Raw genomic sequence first — 16367 nt, 5'->3', positions numbered from 1 at the left:
CTCCCTCCTATCTCCTCTAGGCAGCCTCCCCAGTCAATACTCCAAGCTTTGGACTGCTCTTTCCACTCCTGACCTCTCCCCTCTGGCCCACTCACTCAAAAGCTGCTGATCTGTGGCTGTCATTTGGAAAGACAATAGAAATAATTCACGCTAAGGTGTTGGATGACTGCAAAAAATTTAATATATCCTTCACCAAGTGTATCTGCATGTTAACAGCAGATACCATTACCTGAAACTTCCAATAGTGGAATTACGTGGAATGTGGGGAGTAGAGGGAATAGGGGGAACCTATACCTTTCAAATGTGACGAGGTAGGTAGCAGCAACCAATCCTTTTGCCTCCTGGTAAGGCTAGTTCTAGTCACAGTATCAAGAGAAGTAGAATATGCCACTGGAAGGAGAGTCAAGAAGCTGCTGACTTAAAAGAGCTCCTCACTTGACCCTACTATCTCCTTACATTACCGTTCCCAGCTGTCCTCCTTTTTATAGACAACATCCTTTGAAAAGTTGTCTGCACTTGTTGATTCCTCTTCCTCACTTCCAACTCACTTCTTAAGGCACTGCAATTGGGCTTCTGACCTCATCGCTGGATTGAAGCTACTGGCTCCAAGGTCATTGATGATCTCCTAGCCACAAAATCTCTTTTATCAGTCCTCATCCTCTTTGATCTCTCTTTTTTTCTTTCTCTCTCTAAAAATATACAAAATATTTATATAATATTTACTTTAATATGTTTATACATGTTTATTTTACTCTATTATGTTTATTTTTATATTTAGTATAAAATAAATTTAAGATTAATATTTATTGTAATTGATTTTATATTAATTTTATTAATAATTTGATATTAAAATGGTAAATATAAATAAACATATGGATAAATATGTGTGTATATGAAACTCTTCACATCCCCTCTGAAATACTCTATCTTCCCTGGGTTTTAATAACACTACACTCTCCCAGTTCTTGTTTTACCTGTCTGTATGATCCTTTTAAGTATCATTTGAAGGAATGTCATCCAAGCCACCCCCTCTATGGGTGAGGACTCTGTCCTAGGCTTTCTTTTCTCTCTTTGCCACCTTTTTTGTTTTTAGTTTTTTGGGGGGGCAGGGCAATTGGGGTTAAGTGGCTTGCCCAAGGTCACACAGCTAGTAAATATGTCAAGTGTCTGAGACTGGATTTGAAATCAAGTCTTCCTGACTCCAGGGCTGGTGCTCTACTCTCTGTGTCACCTAGCTGCCCCTAGCCACCTTTCCTTTGATAATTCGAATGTGCAGCCGTTGAGGTCAGAGACTTTTTTTTTTTGACCTTTCTTTATATTCTCAGTGCCTAGCATTAACATATATGTGTTGACAGCCAGTCTCTTGATGACCTAATTAGCTACCATGGATTTGTTTACCTATCACCTCTCTATGCAGATGATTCCCAAATTTACCCATATAGCCCTCATCTCTTCTGACCTTTAGCCTGGAATTACCAAATCCCTGCTAGACATCTCCGTGTGTATATCTCGTAGTCATCCCAAACTCAACATGTCCAAAACAAAAATCAATAACCTTTCCCCAACCAATCCCTCTCCTAATTTCTACTAAGGGCACTACAACCAGTGGGTCAGTAAACATTTATTAAGCACCTACTATGTGCCAAGCGCTTTACCAAGCATTGAGGATAGAAAGAAAGGCAAAAGACAGTTCCTGCTTTTCAGGTACTTATACTCTAATGGAGAAGACAACATGCAAACAGCCATGTACAAACAAGATATGAAAGAGATAAAATGATGATAACAGATTATGAAAGATAATGAAAGACACTTGCATTATGGGAAATCTGGCAAGGTTTCTTACAGAAAGTGGGATTTCAGCAAGAACTTGAAGAAAGCTGTAGAAGCCAGTAGGTAGAGATGAGAAAGAAGAGAATTCCAGGCATGGGGGATAGCCAATGAAAATGCCCAGAGTTCAGAGATGCAGTGAGTTAGCTGTTCAAATGACACCAAGGAGGCCAGTGTCACTGGATGGAAGAGTATCCTTCCAGTCACTCAGATGCACAACTACTCTCCCTCTCTCTCCCCCTCCCCGTCTCCAATCTGTTGAAAGGTCTTCCTGGGTCTGCCTCTACCATGTGTTAAGGGTTGTTTAGGGGTTCCCCCTGAACTTGTCTTTTTGAGTTGCCGTATTTTCCAGAAACAGTGGACCCAGAGCACGCAGGAAGCCCTGAATGTGTCAAGGATGAAGCTGACATAATTTGTTTTTGCCCCGCCCCAAGCTGGACTCCCTGTGTGTCCTTCGGAGGCAAGACAGGCGCCAGCCAGTCTGGGCCAGGCTAGGACAATGCTTGTGCAGATAAGCAGACCCTCCAATCTTCATAGTCTGGCGGTTCCCAAGGCAAAAGAAAGTCGTTTTCGCTATGGCCTTGCTCCTCCCCGGGGGCGTGGTCTTGTCTTTTTTTTTTCTCACCTTTGCTGCACCGTTCCCCCTCCCACGTCACACCCCTTTCTGGCATCCCCTTCTCCCTCTGTCCTGCTATCATAAAAAACGTAAACTTCTGTGAGAATTGTGAGCTCTTTGCTCCGCTTTGATTTCCACTTGCATGTTCATTCCTTTTGTGATAAACCTAGTTTTCCCCCAAGTTCCGTCAAGGTGGGATTTCCTGTTGATACATTCTGTTCCGGTCTCTATTCATACAACAACCACCCATGTTCAAGCCTCATTACCTCTGGCCTTGGCCATTTGATAATAAGCAGTCTCTTAATTGGTTTCTTGCCCTTCAGTCTCTCACTTCTCCAATCCAGCCTCCACTTAGCTGCCAGCTGATATTCTTAAAGCCCAGACCTACTCAGGTCACTGCCAGGCTGAAGAAGCTCAAGTGGCTCCCTTCTGTCCCCAGGAGGATAAAAAACAAACACCTCTGTTGAGCAGGTAAGGCCTTTCAAAATCTGGCTCAAATCCGTCTTTCCAGAATGATTCCATATTATTCCCCTTCACAGATGTTCCATCTGCTTCTTTTATGCCCGACCCCATCCCACCCCCATACCTGCAATGCTCTCTCTCAAGTCTTCCTGTCACCTTCCTTCAGACTCAGCTCAAAAGCCACTTCTTACAAGAGGAGGCCTTTCCTGATTTTCCTGGTAGTTAGTATTTCCTCCATCTTGAAGTTACTTTGGAGTTTTTTTGTATATATTTGTATATTCATTTATTTGTAGTATACCCTTCTGTGATCCCACCCCAGAATGTAAGCTTTTGAAAGGCACAGACTGTTTCTTTTTTTTTTTTTTGTCTATGTGTCCCTCTTACCTAACACAGGCATGCTCAATTGCAGAAATTTAATAAGCAGAAAAACAAAAGTTCCAGCCCTTGTGGAACTTATGTGCTTTGGAAAAACAAATATGGGCACAGGTTAAGTTGGGGGAGGCAGGGAGGGAGGGACAAGGGGAATCCCTTTTTGTTTTGCCCCAACAGACTATGCCTAGGGGCTGAACTTTGGGGACAATAACTCCTTTTCACTACAGCAAAGTAGTCTTTCTCCTCTTTAACCAAGTTACTATCTCATTGTCAAAGGAGCTGTTCCAAACCTTCTCATCTTTCCTCCAGTCTTCCATGGTACTCTCTCCACCCCACCCTTACCCCCACCCCCAAGCTGACTATCCTATCTTTCACTGCCACTGAAAAATTTGAGACCATTTGCCAGGAGTTCCTCTTTTCCGCCTCCTGAGAGAAACGAGGACTGGACACTGGGTGTCTTTTGAACAGACACCATCTGTCTTTTGAACATCTCTTAACTGGATGTTTTCTAACCCAGGTCCCTGCCTCGAGTCCCTGCTCCCTTCAATCTATCTTCCACTTAGTTGCCAAGGTGATTTTTCTAAAGTGGAGGTCTGATCACCTTCCTACTCAAAAAAACCCCAGTGGATCTCTATTGCCTCCTGGATCAAATACAAAGTCCTCTCATCTGGCAAGTAAAGCCTTTTCCTAAGCTGACCCATTCCTACTTTTCTTTAAAGTTTTTTTTTTTATGGCTCTAATTTTTTTTTTTTGGAGGGGGGAGGGCAATTGGGTTTAAGTGACTTGCCCAAGGTCACACAGCTAGTAAGTGTCCATTGTCTGAGGCCGGATTTGAAGTCAGGTCTTCCTGACTCCAGGGCTGGTGCTCTATTCACTGCACCACCTAGCTGCCCCTATTCCTACTTTTCTAAACTTTATTCCCCTCCATCCACTCTTCTGGCCTACTTGTTCCTAGAACAGAACACTCTACCTCCTGATGACTTTCCGCTAGCCTCAAACACTTTTCTGCTTTGCTTAAGACTCTCAGCTTTCCTGGCCTCTTCCAAATCCCATCTATTCCAGAAGGCTCCTGCCAGTCTTCCTAGCTGCTAGTGCCTTCTTCTCTCAGATTGTCTCCTCTCTATGTTTTATCTACGTAGTTAGTTACGTGTTGTCCCCATTGAACTATGAGTTTCTTGGGCTGAGGGACTCTTTTTGCCTTGCTTTGTAATTTAACACAGTGTATGACAGATAGGAAGCACAAATACTTGTTGAGTGATTGACTTGCTAGCCTAAGATTTTCAGAGCCTATATCACCTATAAAATGTAGAACTCAGGGAACATTTACTAGTCACCTCTTCGGGCTTGGGTTCCTCACTTATAAAATGGAGACTATAATATTTATACTATGGGTCTCACAAGAATTCTGTCAGAAAAGCACTAGACTTGTAAGCCAGCTTAAGCTATTATTATTATTGAAAGGCATGAGTTGAATGGGTGAAACTTCTGTTGTTCCTCCTTGGTTCTTGAAGAGTACCAATGATATCAGGAGGGTGATGTCTTAACTTGCAAGTGAATTGGATTTAAGTGAGATAGGGCTGTGCAAAGTCACCAGCCTCACTCTCGCCTTAGAGACATGGTGGTCCAGTGGCAAGGCCTAGATTGGAAGGACTGGAGATGGCCCCGGATGCAATAGGAGACCTTTTCCTTTTTAGGTCTTTCCCAGGTCTCCGTTTGTCTGAGGCACTGCCCAATCAGTAATTAAAGGCTAGGTAAGAACTGAGGAAAAGATGGCCTAGTCTGCCTTCCCAAAAGAATCAGTCAGGGAGGTGAAGAATCTCTGGAAAAAATGGAAGCCATTGCTCTGAGCCATCAATGACCAAGAGAGGCGTGGCCAGGGACCTGTTATTGGCCAATCAGTGAGAGCAAGAGGGATTTGGGTTTAAGGCTGGTCCCCAATGGGTTTTATCAAAGCCTGGTTTTCCAGAGTTCTATTTCAAAAAATCATAAGCAAAAACTACTCGAGACAAAAGAGTTAATAGGACAACAACCAGGAGAATGGAGACAGGTTGTGGAAGCCCCGCCCCTTAGAGGGAGATGGAGGCTGGAGGAGCTGAGGCTCTGCCCCACACTGAAGGAGCTAGATGGTCTCATCTCCTTCTCTGCCTCCCACAGCGCCCCCTGATGCCTGGAGGTTGATCCTGCCGTATAGCTCCTCCCTCCTCTTGCCGCTGATCTGCAAAAAAAAAAAGGTTGAAATGTGGCCTAATCTTGCAGCACATAACAAGCCACCTTAAGAAAAGAAGGCGGCCAAACTGCATCCTAAAAAATTAAAAGAAAACCTGAGACCAACAAATATGGTCCCAAGGAAAGCCACTGTTTGTAGAAACAGGAAAGGTGTGTCCATGACCAGTGAATGGCAATGGGGTTATTTCTCTTCCTTACAGGTTGGAAATGCATCCTGTGTTGCCTTCAGCATCAAGCTCCTCAAATGAGTCATAAAGATGTGTGACCCTAGGCAACTCATGGACTCAGTTTCCTCATCTGTAAAATGGGGGTGTTGGACGAGGTGACTTTTAGAGGTGACATCAGAGAGAGAACGAAAAAGGTCAGAGGGAGGGTAGCGGGAAGGAGGTCGAGTGCCGTCCACTTTTGCATCTGGGATTGTATGGCAAGCTGAACGTGTGCCTGCAGAGCTGGGGACAGAACTTCCTCGAGGGTTCCTTCCCAAAGCTCCAAAACTTGTGCTAGGATGGAGGGAGAGAGGAAAGGAGGGAGTGAGAAGTTCTCCTGGCCTCCGACCGACAGATGTCGCCCGACAACCAGACGCCAGCTCCTCCCGCCTGCCCCGGTCCCTCTCTCCCTGCCGCAGACCGCGAGCCGGGGCTCTACGCATTTGGCGCAGGGATTTGTTGGGACGGCGACGGTGGCGCCTCCTGACGCTTGCGCCGTTTGCGTTGAAAACCCTTCTTCCGCCTCGCTTCCGGGGGGGGCTACTTTATCCTTAGGCGGTTGGTGGAGGCGCGGAGCTTGCGCATTTCGGCTCGGCAGCGCCTGCCGCCTTCAGCTCCGCCGTCGCCGCTGCTCCGGCCCATGGGGAAAGTCAGCCGGGCCCCCCGGGTGAGTAACTCCCTCCAGCCCCTCGTCCCTGCCCCGCGCACGGCCTCCCCGGCCCACCCCCACCCCTCCCTCCCGAGGTCCATGCCGGCCTGGCCCGAGCGAGAAGGCCGGCCCCCGGCTCCCTGCCCCGGGCTCAGGCCGGCTCTAGGCCGCGCCGCGGAGGGGCCGAGGGAGACTGGCCGGCAGCCTCTTGCCGAGACCTCCCAGGCTCCAGACACCTGTGGTCTCCTTCAGGGTTTTCGGTGGCCCCTCCGCCGGTCTCTCTCTGATCTCCTAGCTTCCTTTTCTTCCCTTCTAAGAGTAAGCAGGGCTCTGCTCTTGGTCTCTTCCCGCTACGCCCCCCGACCCCCCTTGCTGCTGCCCCCTCCCCCCCTCGTACTACCCCGCCTGTATCCCCTGCCTGCTGCCCCCTCACCTCCTTGTTCCCCCTTCCTTGTAAGAGCAAGGAGTACCCTGCTTTTGTTTTTTTTTTTCCTGCAGCCCCCTGCCTCCACTCCCTTCTTCCTATCCTCCTTTTATCCCCTGCTTGTTACCCCTTCTCATTCCCTTTCTGCTTCCCCCTTCTCTACACCACCCCCTTCTTCCTACCCTCCTCTCAACCCCCTTCCCGTTAACCCTCCCTCACTCTTTATCCTGCTCCCACCCCTTCCTATCGCCCCTGCCTGCTTCCCTCTGCTCGCTCCCTCTTTTCCCCTTGGTTTATCCCCCTCGCACCCCCTTTCTGACATCTTTGCTCTTACCTTTTCCGATCCCTTCTCTGCTACCCCTTCCTCTTTCTTTTTCTCTGATCCCTTTTCTGCTTCTTGCTACTCCCCCTTTATCCCCTTCAAAGGGTAGAGAGGACCCTACTCTTAGCCTTCCTGCTACCCTTTAGAATCCCTTTTTTCTATCCCTTCTCTGAACTTCCTGCTACCCTCCCTGACCCCCTTCCTCATTCTTTGCCCTTCTTCCTCCTTTCTCTCTCCACCTTTCTCTTTCTTCCTCTCCTTTCTCACTCCACCTTCCTCTTTCCCTTCTTTCTCTCTCCCCCCTTTCCCTTTCAGAGAGCCTTCTTTTCAGAAACAGATTGCTAGCCACGTGGAGAGGCATGTTATAGAATTGGTGAGGCGACCAAAGCGAACATTTCATTTTTCAAAAAGCGAAGGCACCGGTGAAAGGAATTGGTTGCTGGGGTGGGGGACGTAGTTTGACATGTACCCTTGTGTTGGGGAGAGCCGATTTCAGAGTTTTCTGAGAAAGGATGGGTAGGATCCCACAGACTAAAATTTTACCTGGAAAGTCTGCCTAGGAGCTATAAGAAGCAAGAAATGATGAATTGTGAAATCCCAAAGAAATACTTCTGATGAGAAGGAAAGAGACTAAGATACATGGAAGATGAGCTGGTAGCAGAATAGATGCTGAACTCAGACGTGGTCCTCTAGAAACAGTGTCAGGAGTGCTGAAGCTCAGCATGAGAGAAGATAAGCAAAGAAAGGTACGAACAGCAGCCGCAAAAGGGGAGGGTTGGTGCAGCTTATAATATTCGGGGAAAAGAAGAGGCTCAGAAAAGTACTTGGTGCTCAGAGTAAACGAAGTGATAGCCACCAACCAAAAGGAGAGCTGTTTTGTTTTCTCTACTGTGGAAAATGATCCTTGGATTGGAAAGGAAAGCACAAGAAGGGCTAATAGGGAGATGATCAATCAAAGATACATATGGAAAGAGTTACAGAACTGTTAGCTCACCTTGATGATTTTGAGTTACCAGATCCCAAATAATTACCATTTAGAGTACTGAGGGAATGGACTGATGTTGCTTAGCCGCCATTCCATGGTAATATCTTAGTTCTATCAGGACAGGCACGGTTCTGCAGGATTTAAGAAGTTAATCAACAGGTATTTATTAAGTGTCTGCTACGTGCCAGGTTCAGTACTATGATTTACTGTGATTTAGGAATGCAAAAACATGGTTTGAGAAACAGCAAAGAAGCCACTGTCACTTGACTGTAGATAACTTGGGGGTGAGGGCAGGAAGAGAGATGGCAAGTAAGGTATAAGAAGACAGGAAAGGTAGGAAGGGACCAGGTTGTAAAGGTCTTTAAAAGCCAAACAAAAGATTTTATATTTTAAGCTGGAAGTAATAGGGAGCCACTGGATTTCAGTGAATAGGGAATTAGCATAGCCAGGCCTGTACGTAAGGAAGATCAGTTTGACAGCTGAGTAGAAGGTTGACTGGAATGTGGAGAAAGACTGGAGTCAGGGAACCTAGGCAGCAGGCCATTGCAGTAGTCCAGGTGTGAGGAGATGAGGGCCCAAAAGAGAAGGGTGTCAGCGTCAGGAGCAGAGGAGGCCTATTCCAGAGACGCTGCAGAGGTGTAGATGACCAGACTTGGCAACAGATTGCCTTGGGGGTGGGGTGGGATGGAAGGTGGGGTGAAATGAGAGTGAGGAGTCCAAGATGACTCCTAGGTTGAGAACCTGGACTAAGAAAGGAGTAAGGTTCAGTGAAATAGTGTATTCTCAACTGAGAAGGTGGGGGAGCGGGGCTGTGGGCCCTGCAGAATGATGAAAAAGTTTGCAAAAGCTCCTTTTGTGATTGGGATAGTGACTTAACTAGGGAGATAAAAAAGGATTGCCTTCCTTCAGTGGGATTCCAGTTGAGATCACGTAACTAATTTGCAGTGGACTCAGCACAGTTTGGTAATTTTCTCTAACTTCACTTAGCAGCTGGTAAGTAGGGACCAAGGTAGTGACATTATTGGACCTAGGCTTTGAAGGAGAGAAGGGAACAGGCATTTATGAAGTGCCTTGCTATGTGCCAGGCATTGTGCCGGGTGACTTACAAATATCTCATTTGATCAGCAGAAAGAAGAATGGTTTGGAGTCAGGAGTGTCTTGAGGCAGAGAGACCAGTTAGGAGGCTGTTGGAATAATCCAGGCAAGAGATGAAGAGGGCCTAAACTGGGTGATGTTTGTGTGAGTATAGAAAAGACAAAGTGGATAACTGATCAGACTTTGTAGGTGAATAAGAATGGAGAGGTGACGATGACACCAAGGTTTTAATTCAGATGACTGGAAAGGTGGTCATGTCTTTGGAAAACGGTTGAGTTTGGGAGGGAAAAATGAGTTTGGACATATTGAACTTGAAGTTCCTTTAGTAAGGGGCTCATAGGACATTATGATTGTCAAAAGGAGGAAGGGAATGGATTCTGCAAAGTATAAGCCAACGAGCTTGAATTTGATTCCTGACACAATTTTAGAGCATGTTATGGAGGATGGATAATTTGATTTCTCAGTAAGGGAGAAGGAATCTCAAAAAGGCAGTAGGTATGGTTTCTTCAAGAACGTGTCATGCCATTCTAATTTTTTTTTAAACAGTTTTTGGGTTGGTAGGTGAGGGAAATGCCATATAGTGCGCCTGCATCCATCAAAGCACATGACAGCAATCTCAGAGATGATAGTTCATTGAGATGGATTGGAACTCTGTGCCCAAATCTCAGGAAAAAAAGGCAGTCTCCAGTAGAGTGCCCTGTGAGGATTGGTTGAAAGAAGTGGGGACTTAGGGGAGGAGGTGTGATGAATGAGCTGGAATGCGTGGGAGCTGCAAAGATATGTATGATTTCCTAACAGTTGGCACTTTTCAAAGACAGACACACACTAATATACTCTTAGTGATGCCATTAATCGGGTCAGTCATTCTGGAGAGCTGTTTGGAATTATGGCTTTAAAAATAGTGGCAAAATATCCCCACCTTTCTACCTGCAGATAGCACTGCTAGATCTCATATATAGAAAATCTTCCTAACATTGCTTTTTGTGGTAGCAAAGAATTGTAAACAGGTGCCTGTCAGTTGAGAATGGATAAACAGATTGATGTACGTTAATGTAATGGACTGTCACTATTCTGTAACGCTTGTTAACATAAGCAGTTAGGTGTCCTGGTTCATAGAGTGCTGGACTTGGAGTCAGGAAGACCTGAGGTCACATCCCTTCTTAGATGCTTACCAGCTGTGTGACCCTGGCCAAGTCACTTAACCTCTTTGGGCTTCAGTTTGCTCATATGTAAAATGGGGATAAGGTAGTAAGTACCTGCCTTGCAGGGTTGTTGTGAAGACCAAGAGATACCACACATAAAGTGCTTACAAAACACTAAAATGTTATACAAGTGCTAGCTATTTATTATTAACAAATGTCAATTATTCAGAGAAACTCAGGAAGACACAAATTGAGAAACGTAAGTAGAACCAGGAAAACAATATACAAAGTACTACAATGGGAAGGAAAGAACAATTAAAATGAATCCCATATAATTATAAAGACCAGGCTTGGTCTTGTAGAAGAGTTAAGAAAATGCACTTCTCTTATGTCATTGTAGAGGAAATAGACTGAGTTAGTGTGGGTTATTATATTGTCAGATGCAGTCTGTATGCTGTTTGGTTTGCTGAACTGCTTTTTTAAAAAAATCTTTTTTTCAATGTGCTAGCCATCTTATCCTGTTATTTTGGTAGTAGTGGTGTCACTGAGTGTAAGTGAACTGAAAACATTAAAGCAGTGGGTTGCTTAAAACTTTTTTTTTGTTTTAAAATGCAACAAATGCAGGGATGCCAGGAGGTACAAGAAATTTCGGTGTCTTCAGTTTTTTTAATTTTGTTTTTAATTTATGGAATAAAACAAACATTTCTATAACATAGTTCAATAAAGAGATGATTGTACATGAAACTGTAGATCTCCTATGTACAACTTGCTATTCCTTTCACATATACAGGAAAATTATTAGGTAAATTTCTCTTTTCCTTTTTTCTCTCCCCAGCCCTAGAGACTGCTATCATTAGATACAAATAGGTGTGTGTGTATATGTGTGTGTGTGTGTATATAATTATTCTATACATACTTCTGTTTATCAGCTCTTTCTCTGGATGCAGATACTGTCTTTTTTTCATATATCCTTTATAGTTAATTTGGGTAGTTGTAATAGACAAAATAATGTATTCCCTTAGTTCTTAAAAATAATATTGCTGTTACTGTATACAACGTCCTCTGTGTCTTCAGTTTAAAAAAGTATTGATTACTAAGCATGAAATTGCATGTGTATTATGTAGCTACATATTTTATGGATGCTGGTTTTTTGTTTTTTCTCTATAAGAACCCAACATAATGATTTGAATTTTGTAGAGTCAACTGATCAACAAGCATTTATTAAGTGCCAGATAAAAGTACCTCTGGTTGCTAGCCTCTGGGGACAAAAGCAGTCCCTGACTGACCTCATGGAGCTTATCGTCTAGCCAGAAAGACATAAAGAATCCAGGAGTTTTACACTGTTTTGGGATGGGGGGAGGGGAAAGATGAGGAGAAAATTTGGAGCTCAAAATCTTATGGAAGTGAATGTCGAAAATGAGAGTAAATAAATTTTTTTAAAAAGAATCCAGGAGTCTGAAAAAATATTGAGATAGATCAAACTGACCTGTTCATAGAACCATCTTTAAGTAAAATGGGAGAATAGAATTCACAGGTAAAACACTGCAAAGCTTCTTGTTGGTTTACTTTTGTGAAGGTACATAGTTCATGGACTGAAGGTTGTGGAAAAGAGCTACTGGATATCTGAAATTCTCCTTTATTCTTTTCCTCCTAGGCTTTAAGAATTACTGGTTTGTTTGTTTTAACCTAAAATGCTTGAAGATGTTTATTTCTGTTATGTCAGATGAAGATTATTTGGTTATCTACCACCTTAAGGTTCTTGCCTCATGTCACTTGTGATTATAGGCCTGTGGGTTTAGATTAACTCAGAGCTCTCTTACAAATCCGAGGTTCTCAGAACAAGTAAGAATGTATCCTCCAGGAGACTTGCCAATCTGATGCAGAGAGAGTGCTGGAAAGTGAAATCAGAGAAAAGGAAAAAGGTGCACTTATAACTGTTAAATTTGACATATAGGGGGAGATGTGACCTAAAACTGGCATTAGAACTTCTCAATAATACATGTACCAAAAAAAAAAAATGAGAAAAGGGATAGAAATGATACTCATATCCTCAAAGGTTTATGTGTTGTGTTGCTATAGTATAGTTGATAAGGTAAAGTTGTTATCTTGACACAAGGTAATAATTGGATTCTCTTAAGTCTCAATAAGACTTGGTGGAATAAAAATCCTAACTGAATTATGAGTCTGGAGAGGAAAAGATAAACCTTATTCTAAATCAGTCAGTTAGAGAGCATTTATTAATGCAGTTCTTACTCTGTGCCAGGAACGGTGCTTAAAAAACTAGATTAGACAGATTAGCATTACCCTGAATATATACAGCTGTGTAGAAAACCTTGAACCTAAGAGGTGAAAAATGGTAAGAAGCATTTGGGAACAGAAAAAAGGAATAGGAAAAACAAATGATACTATTATGGGAGTATATTTTGGAATGCCCAGTTAGGTAGAGAAAATAGATAATGAGTTCACAGAAGCAGTCTTGGATGAAACCCCAGAAATGACCAAGTCCACCCTAACCTGTTCCCAACAAATGGCCATCCAGTCTGTGCCTGAAGAACTACAGTGATTCATGACCTACTACATCCTGAGGCTATCCATTCTGCCCTTAGATGATTCCAGCTGCTGGGGGTGGGAACTGTTTTCTCACTTCAAACCTCCATTCACTTCTTTGAAACTGTACCCATTGCTGCTCCTAGTTCAGCCCTCTAGGACCAAGAACAAATCCAGTTCTCCTCCCACATGACAGCTTACAATCCTCAAAGATGGCTTTCATACTCCTGCACCCCAGGTTCTGACACAGATCACAGAACAGGCAGGATATAAGTTATAAGAGGGAAGGGAGGGGCAGGTCTGTCTTGCTAAAGTTAAAATATTTGTTAGTTTTTTACCTTGTTGATAATTTCAGCTTTGAGAAGGTAAAAGCTATGAAATGAATTGTTCTTCTGTACCTGATTCTGACCAACTAGAAGAAATAGAAGCAACAGGAGCATTGGAGAGAGTGAACATCTGATATTAGAGGTCATGATAGTCCAGGAGAGAAAAACTACCGTTAGCCTATGTGTTCACATGAATGAGCTCGTGTTTTTAAAAAATGTACAAAAGATGAAAGAAAAGATACATAACTGAGGTGAACACTAAAATGTTATATGCTTTTTGAAGATTATATGAGGAAAACTGAAGGCCAGAATCACCTGAGACTTTTGGAAAATGTTATGTTTAGGGTGAAAAAAAGAACAGAGTAGGGATATAGGCCTGGTGCTTAGGATAGGTACAAGAAATTAACATCAAACAAGAATCTGCTAATTCTTTAATATTGGCTCAGGGACTCAAGTCAAATGTCAGTCATTGCTTATTTTATTACATTTTAAAATTAAAAACATTGCTTGTGCCTAAAGTTGAAACTACAGAATTTTCCCTTTTTAGAATTAGAAAACTGTTTTATAATATGTTCTTGATTGGTATATTGTTACAGAACTCTAACCTAAACATAAACTATAGTAACTCTCAAACTATAGAAATCTTAAGCTTAAAAAAGGCAGTGACTTCTCCTGACTCTACCTTCTGGGGTTCTGTGGTCTGTGGGGTTAATAACACCTATAGTAAATGGTTGCCATGAGTTGCTGTGGCCATGCAGAAGAAGTGATCCCCTGTTGTCTAGCCTGAGGAGCCTTTCCAGACTTGGGCAGGTCTTTCAACACCCATAAAAATTATCAACCAATTCCTAATCAAACCTTTTTTCTGTTGGTCAGACAAGGCTGTATAGCTTTTGGCAACTCTGTATCACTAAAGCAGGCCCTTAGTAGAGGTTGGGCTAATACGTGGGCTTCGAAAAATGTAAAAGACCTTTTGGGAAGATTAGAGGACTATTCCACCCTGTCTGAAACAGCTGCACTATTGGAATAGGAAGAGTTTTTCTGGGGAAGGGGAGTGACAAGAGGGGAGAAAGAGAAAATAGATAATTTGGGACTGTGAAATATTGGAGGAGTGGGGCCAGGGCAAAGTAGGCCTGAGCAGGATATCTGGTAATAGATATTGGATATCACATGGGCCTTAAGGGAGAGGAACAGTAAGAGATTGGGAATAATGTAGAGAAAGACAAGTGGAAAAAATTCAAAAAACAAATTTCAGTTTATTTCAAAACTTTTCTTGTGTTGGACTCTACATTCAAGAAGAGAGATAATTTTCTTTTTTTTTTCTCTTTTGTAACACATGGACCCTTGGTTCTAGGACACAAAGCAAAGTTGATGCTCCCTTGACATCTAAAATTCAATCATTTAGTAAGCATTTATTGAAATCACTTATTTTGTCCTTGATGCTGAGGATTTGAAAACAAAGAATGAGTCAGTCAGTCCCTGCTCTCAAGGAGCTTGTTTTAATGGTTGGTAGGTTTCTGTTTGACCTTCATGTTTAAGCATTACAGCCTTTGTGACAGAGACTAAGGGAGAGGTTGTCTTTTGATTTTTAACATTGCAGTAAAAATAAAATTTGAGACACAAGTATTTAGATGTTTAATGACAGTTGAATTCAGAATATAGCTTTATACCTGTGTTCTCTGGAACAAGAATCACTCATCACAAATTTTCCACAAATAAATAAACATGGAATTGTCTAAAGGGATTTACAAAAATGATATACAAAGGAGGCCACATGATGTAAGAGAAAGAGCACAGAACTAGAATTGGGATAACCTGGGTTTTGGACTCTCTTGACTTCACAGACAGTGTGATCTTGGATAAATCACTTGACCTCACTGGGTCACTGTTTCCTAGTCTGTAAGGTAAAGGAGTCTGGACTAGATCTCTGATGTTCCTTCTAGCTCCAGAATTCTGTGTTTACAGATTCTAAGATATATTAGCACTTGGGGCGGAGCCAAGATGATGACTGGAAAGCAGGGACTTGCCTAAAGCTCTCCCCCAGGACCCTCCAAACACCTATAAAAATGGCTCTGAACAAATTCTAGAACTGCAGAACCCATGAAATAGCAGAGGGAAGCAGGGCTTCAGCCCCAGGACAGCTTGGATGGTCACTGGGTGAGGTCTATCACACCGTGCTGGGAGCAGAGCGGAGCATTACCCACTGTGAGCTGTGCCCTGACCAACCAGACCTGGTGCCGGGCGGAACAGGGCTTAGCGCCCTGAATCATTGAGCTGTGGCAGTTACCAGACTTCTCAAACCACAAATACCAAAGACAACAGAGAAGGTTAGCAGGAAAAAGCTGTGGTAACTGAGTAAAAGGAGTTGCGGTTCAGCCACCACCCCAGGGGTAGGGGAGGAGGTGCAGCTACAGAACTACAACTGCAGTTGCTTCCAGCCCGAGGCCCACCAGGTGGGAGGAATTAAGTGGCTGATCAGAGCAGGAGTGCAGAGCCTGCTTAGATCTGAGTCACAGTCCAGGTTGGCGGTTCTTGGGGGAGGAGGAGTGCTAGTGTGGCAGAGTTTGCTGTGTAGAGATAGCTCTGAAAACAACAGCACATCACCTCAAGCTTGAGACAAAGTACTCTCTACTCCACAAGCAGTCATACCCCAACAAAAAACTTAAGGGTCAAGTAGTTGGCTGGGAACATGGCCAGGCAGCGAAAACACACTCAAATTCAGACTCAGACTTTGGAATCTTTCTTTGGGGACAAAGAAGACCAAAACATACAGCCAAAAGAGGTCAACAAAGTCAAAGAGCCTACATCAAAAGCCTCCAAGAAGAACATGTGAACTGGTCTCAGGCCATGGAAGAGCTCAAAAAGGAGTTGGAAAAGGAAGTTAGAGAAGTAGAGGAAAAATTGGGAAGAGAAATGACAGTGATACAAGAAAATCATGAAAAACAAGTCAATGACTGGCTAAAGGAGACCCCCCCCCCCCAAAAAAATACTGAAGAAAATAACACCTTAAAAATAGACTTAACTCAAATGGCAAAAGAGCTCCAAAAAGCCAATGAGGAGAAGAATACCTTGAAAGACAGAATTAGCCAAATGGAAAAGGAGTTCCAGAAGACCACTGAAGAAAATACTACCTTAAAAATTAGATTAGAGCAAGTGGAAGCTAATGACTTT

At 43.4% G+C, this 16367-nt stretch overlaps 1 protein-coding gene across 7 annotated transcripts in view; it reads left to right on the top strand.

The window, feature by feature from the left end:
• Positions 1 to 2717: 2717 nt before the first annotated feature.
• Positions 2718 to 16367, top strand: part of RBM17 (RNA binding motif protein 17) — a 46034-nt gene continuing 32384 nt past the window's right edge. Inside the window, exon 1 of one of the 7 annotated variants that reach the window (XM_036761539.1) lies at positions 2718 to 2914. The gene's annotated coding sequence lies outside the window, so the exon portion shown is untranslated. Of the gene's footprint in view, positions 2915 to 6232; positions 6377 to 7655; positions 7851 to 9297; positions 9329 to 16367 lie in introns of those variants that run through there. The other 6 variants (XM_036761534.1, XM_036761538.1, XM_036761533.1 and 3 more) reach the window with 6 other exon arrangements.

Source organism: Trichosurus vulpecula, chromosome 5, assembly GCF_011100635.1.
Source record: "Trichosurus vulpecula isolate mTriVul1 chromosome 5, mTriVul1.pri, whole genome shotgun sequence".
NCBI classification, from domain to species: Eukaryota; Metazoa; Chordata; class Mammalia; order Diprotodontia; family Phalangeridae; genus Trichosurus; species Trichosurus vulpecula.
The sequence above is the reverse complement of the archived record's forward strand: the minus strand, read 5'-3'. Positions and strand labels throughout refer to the sequence as shown.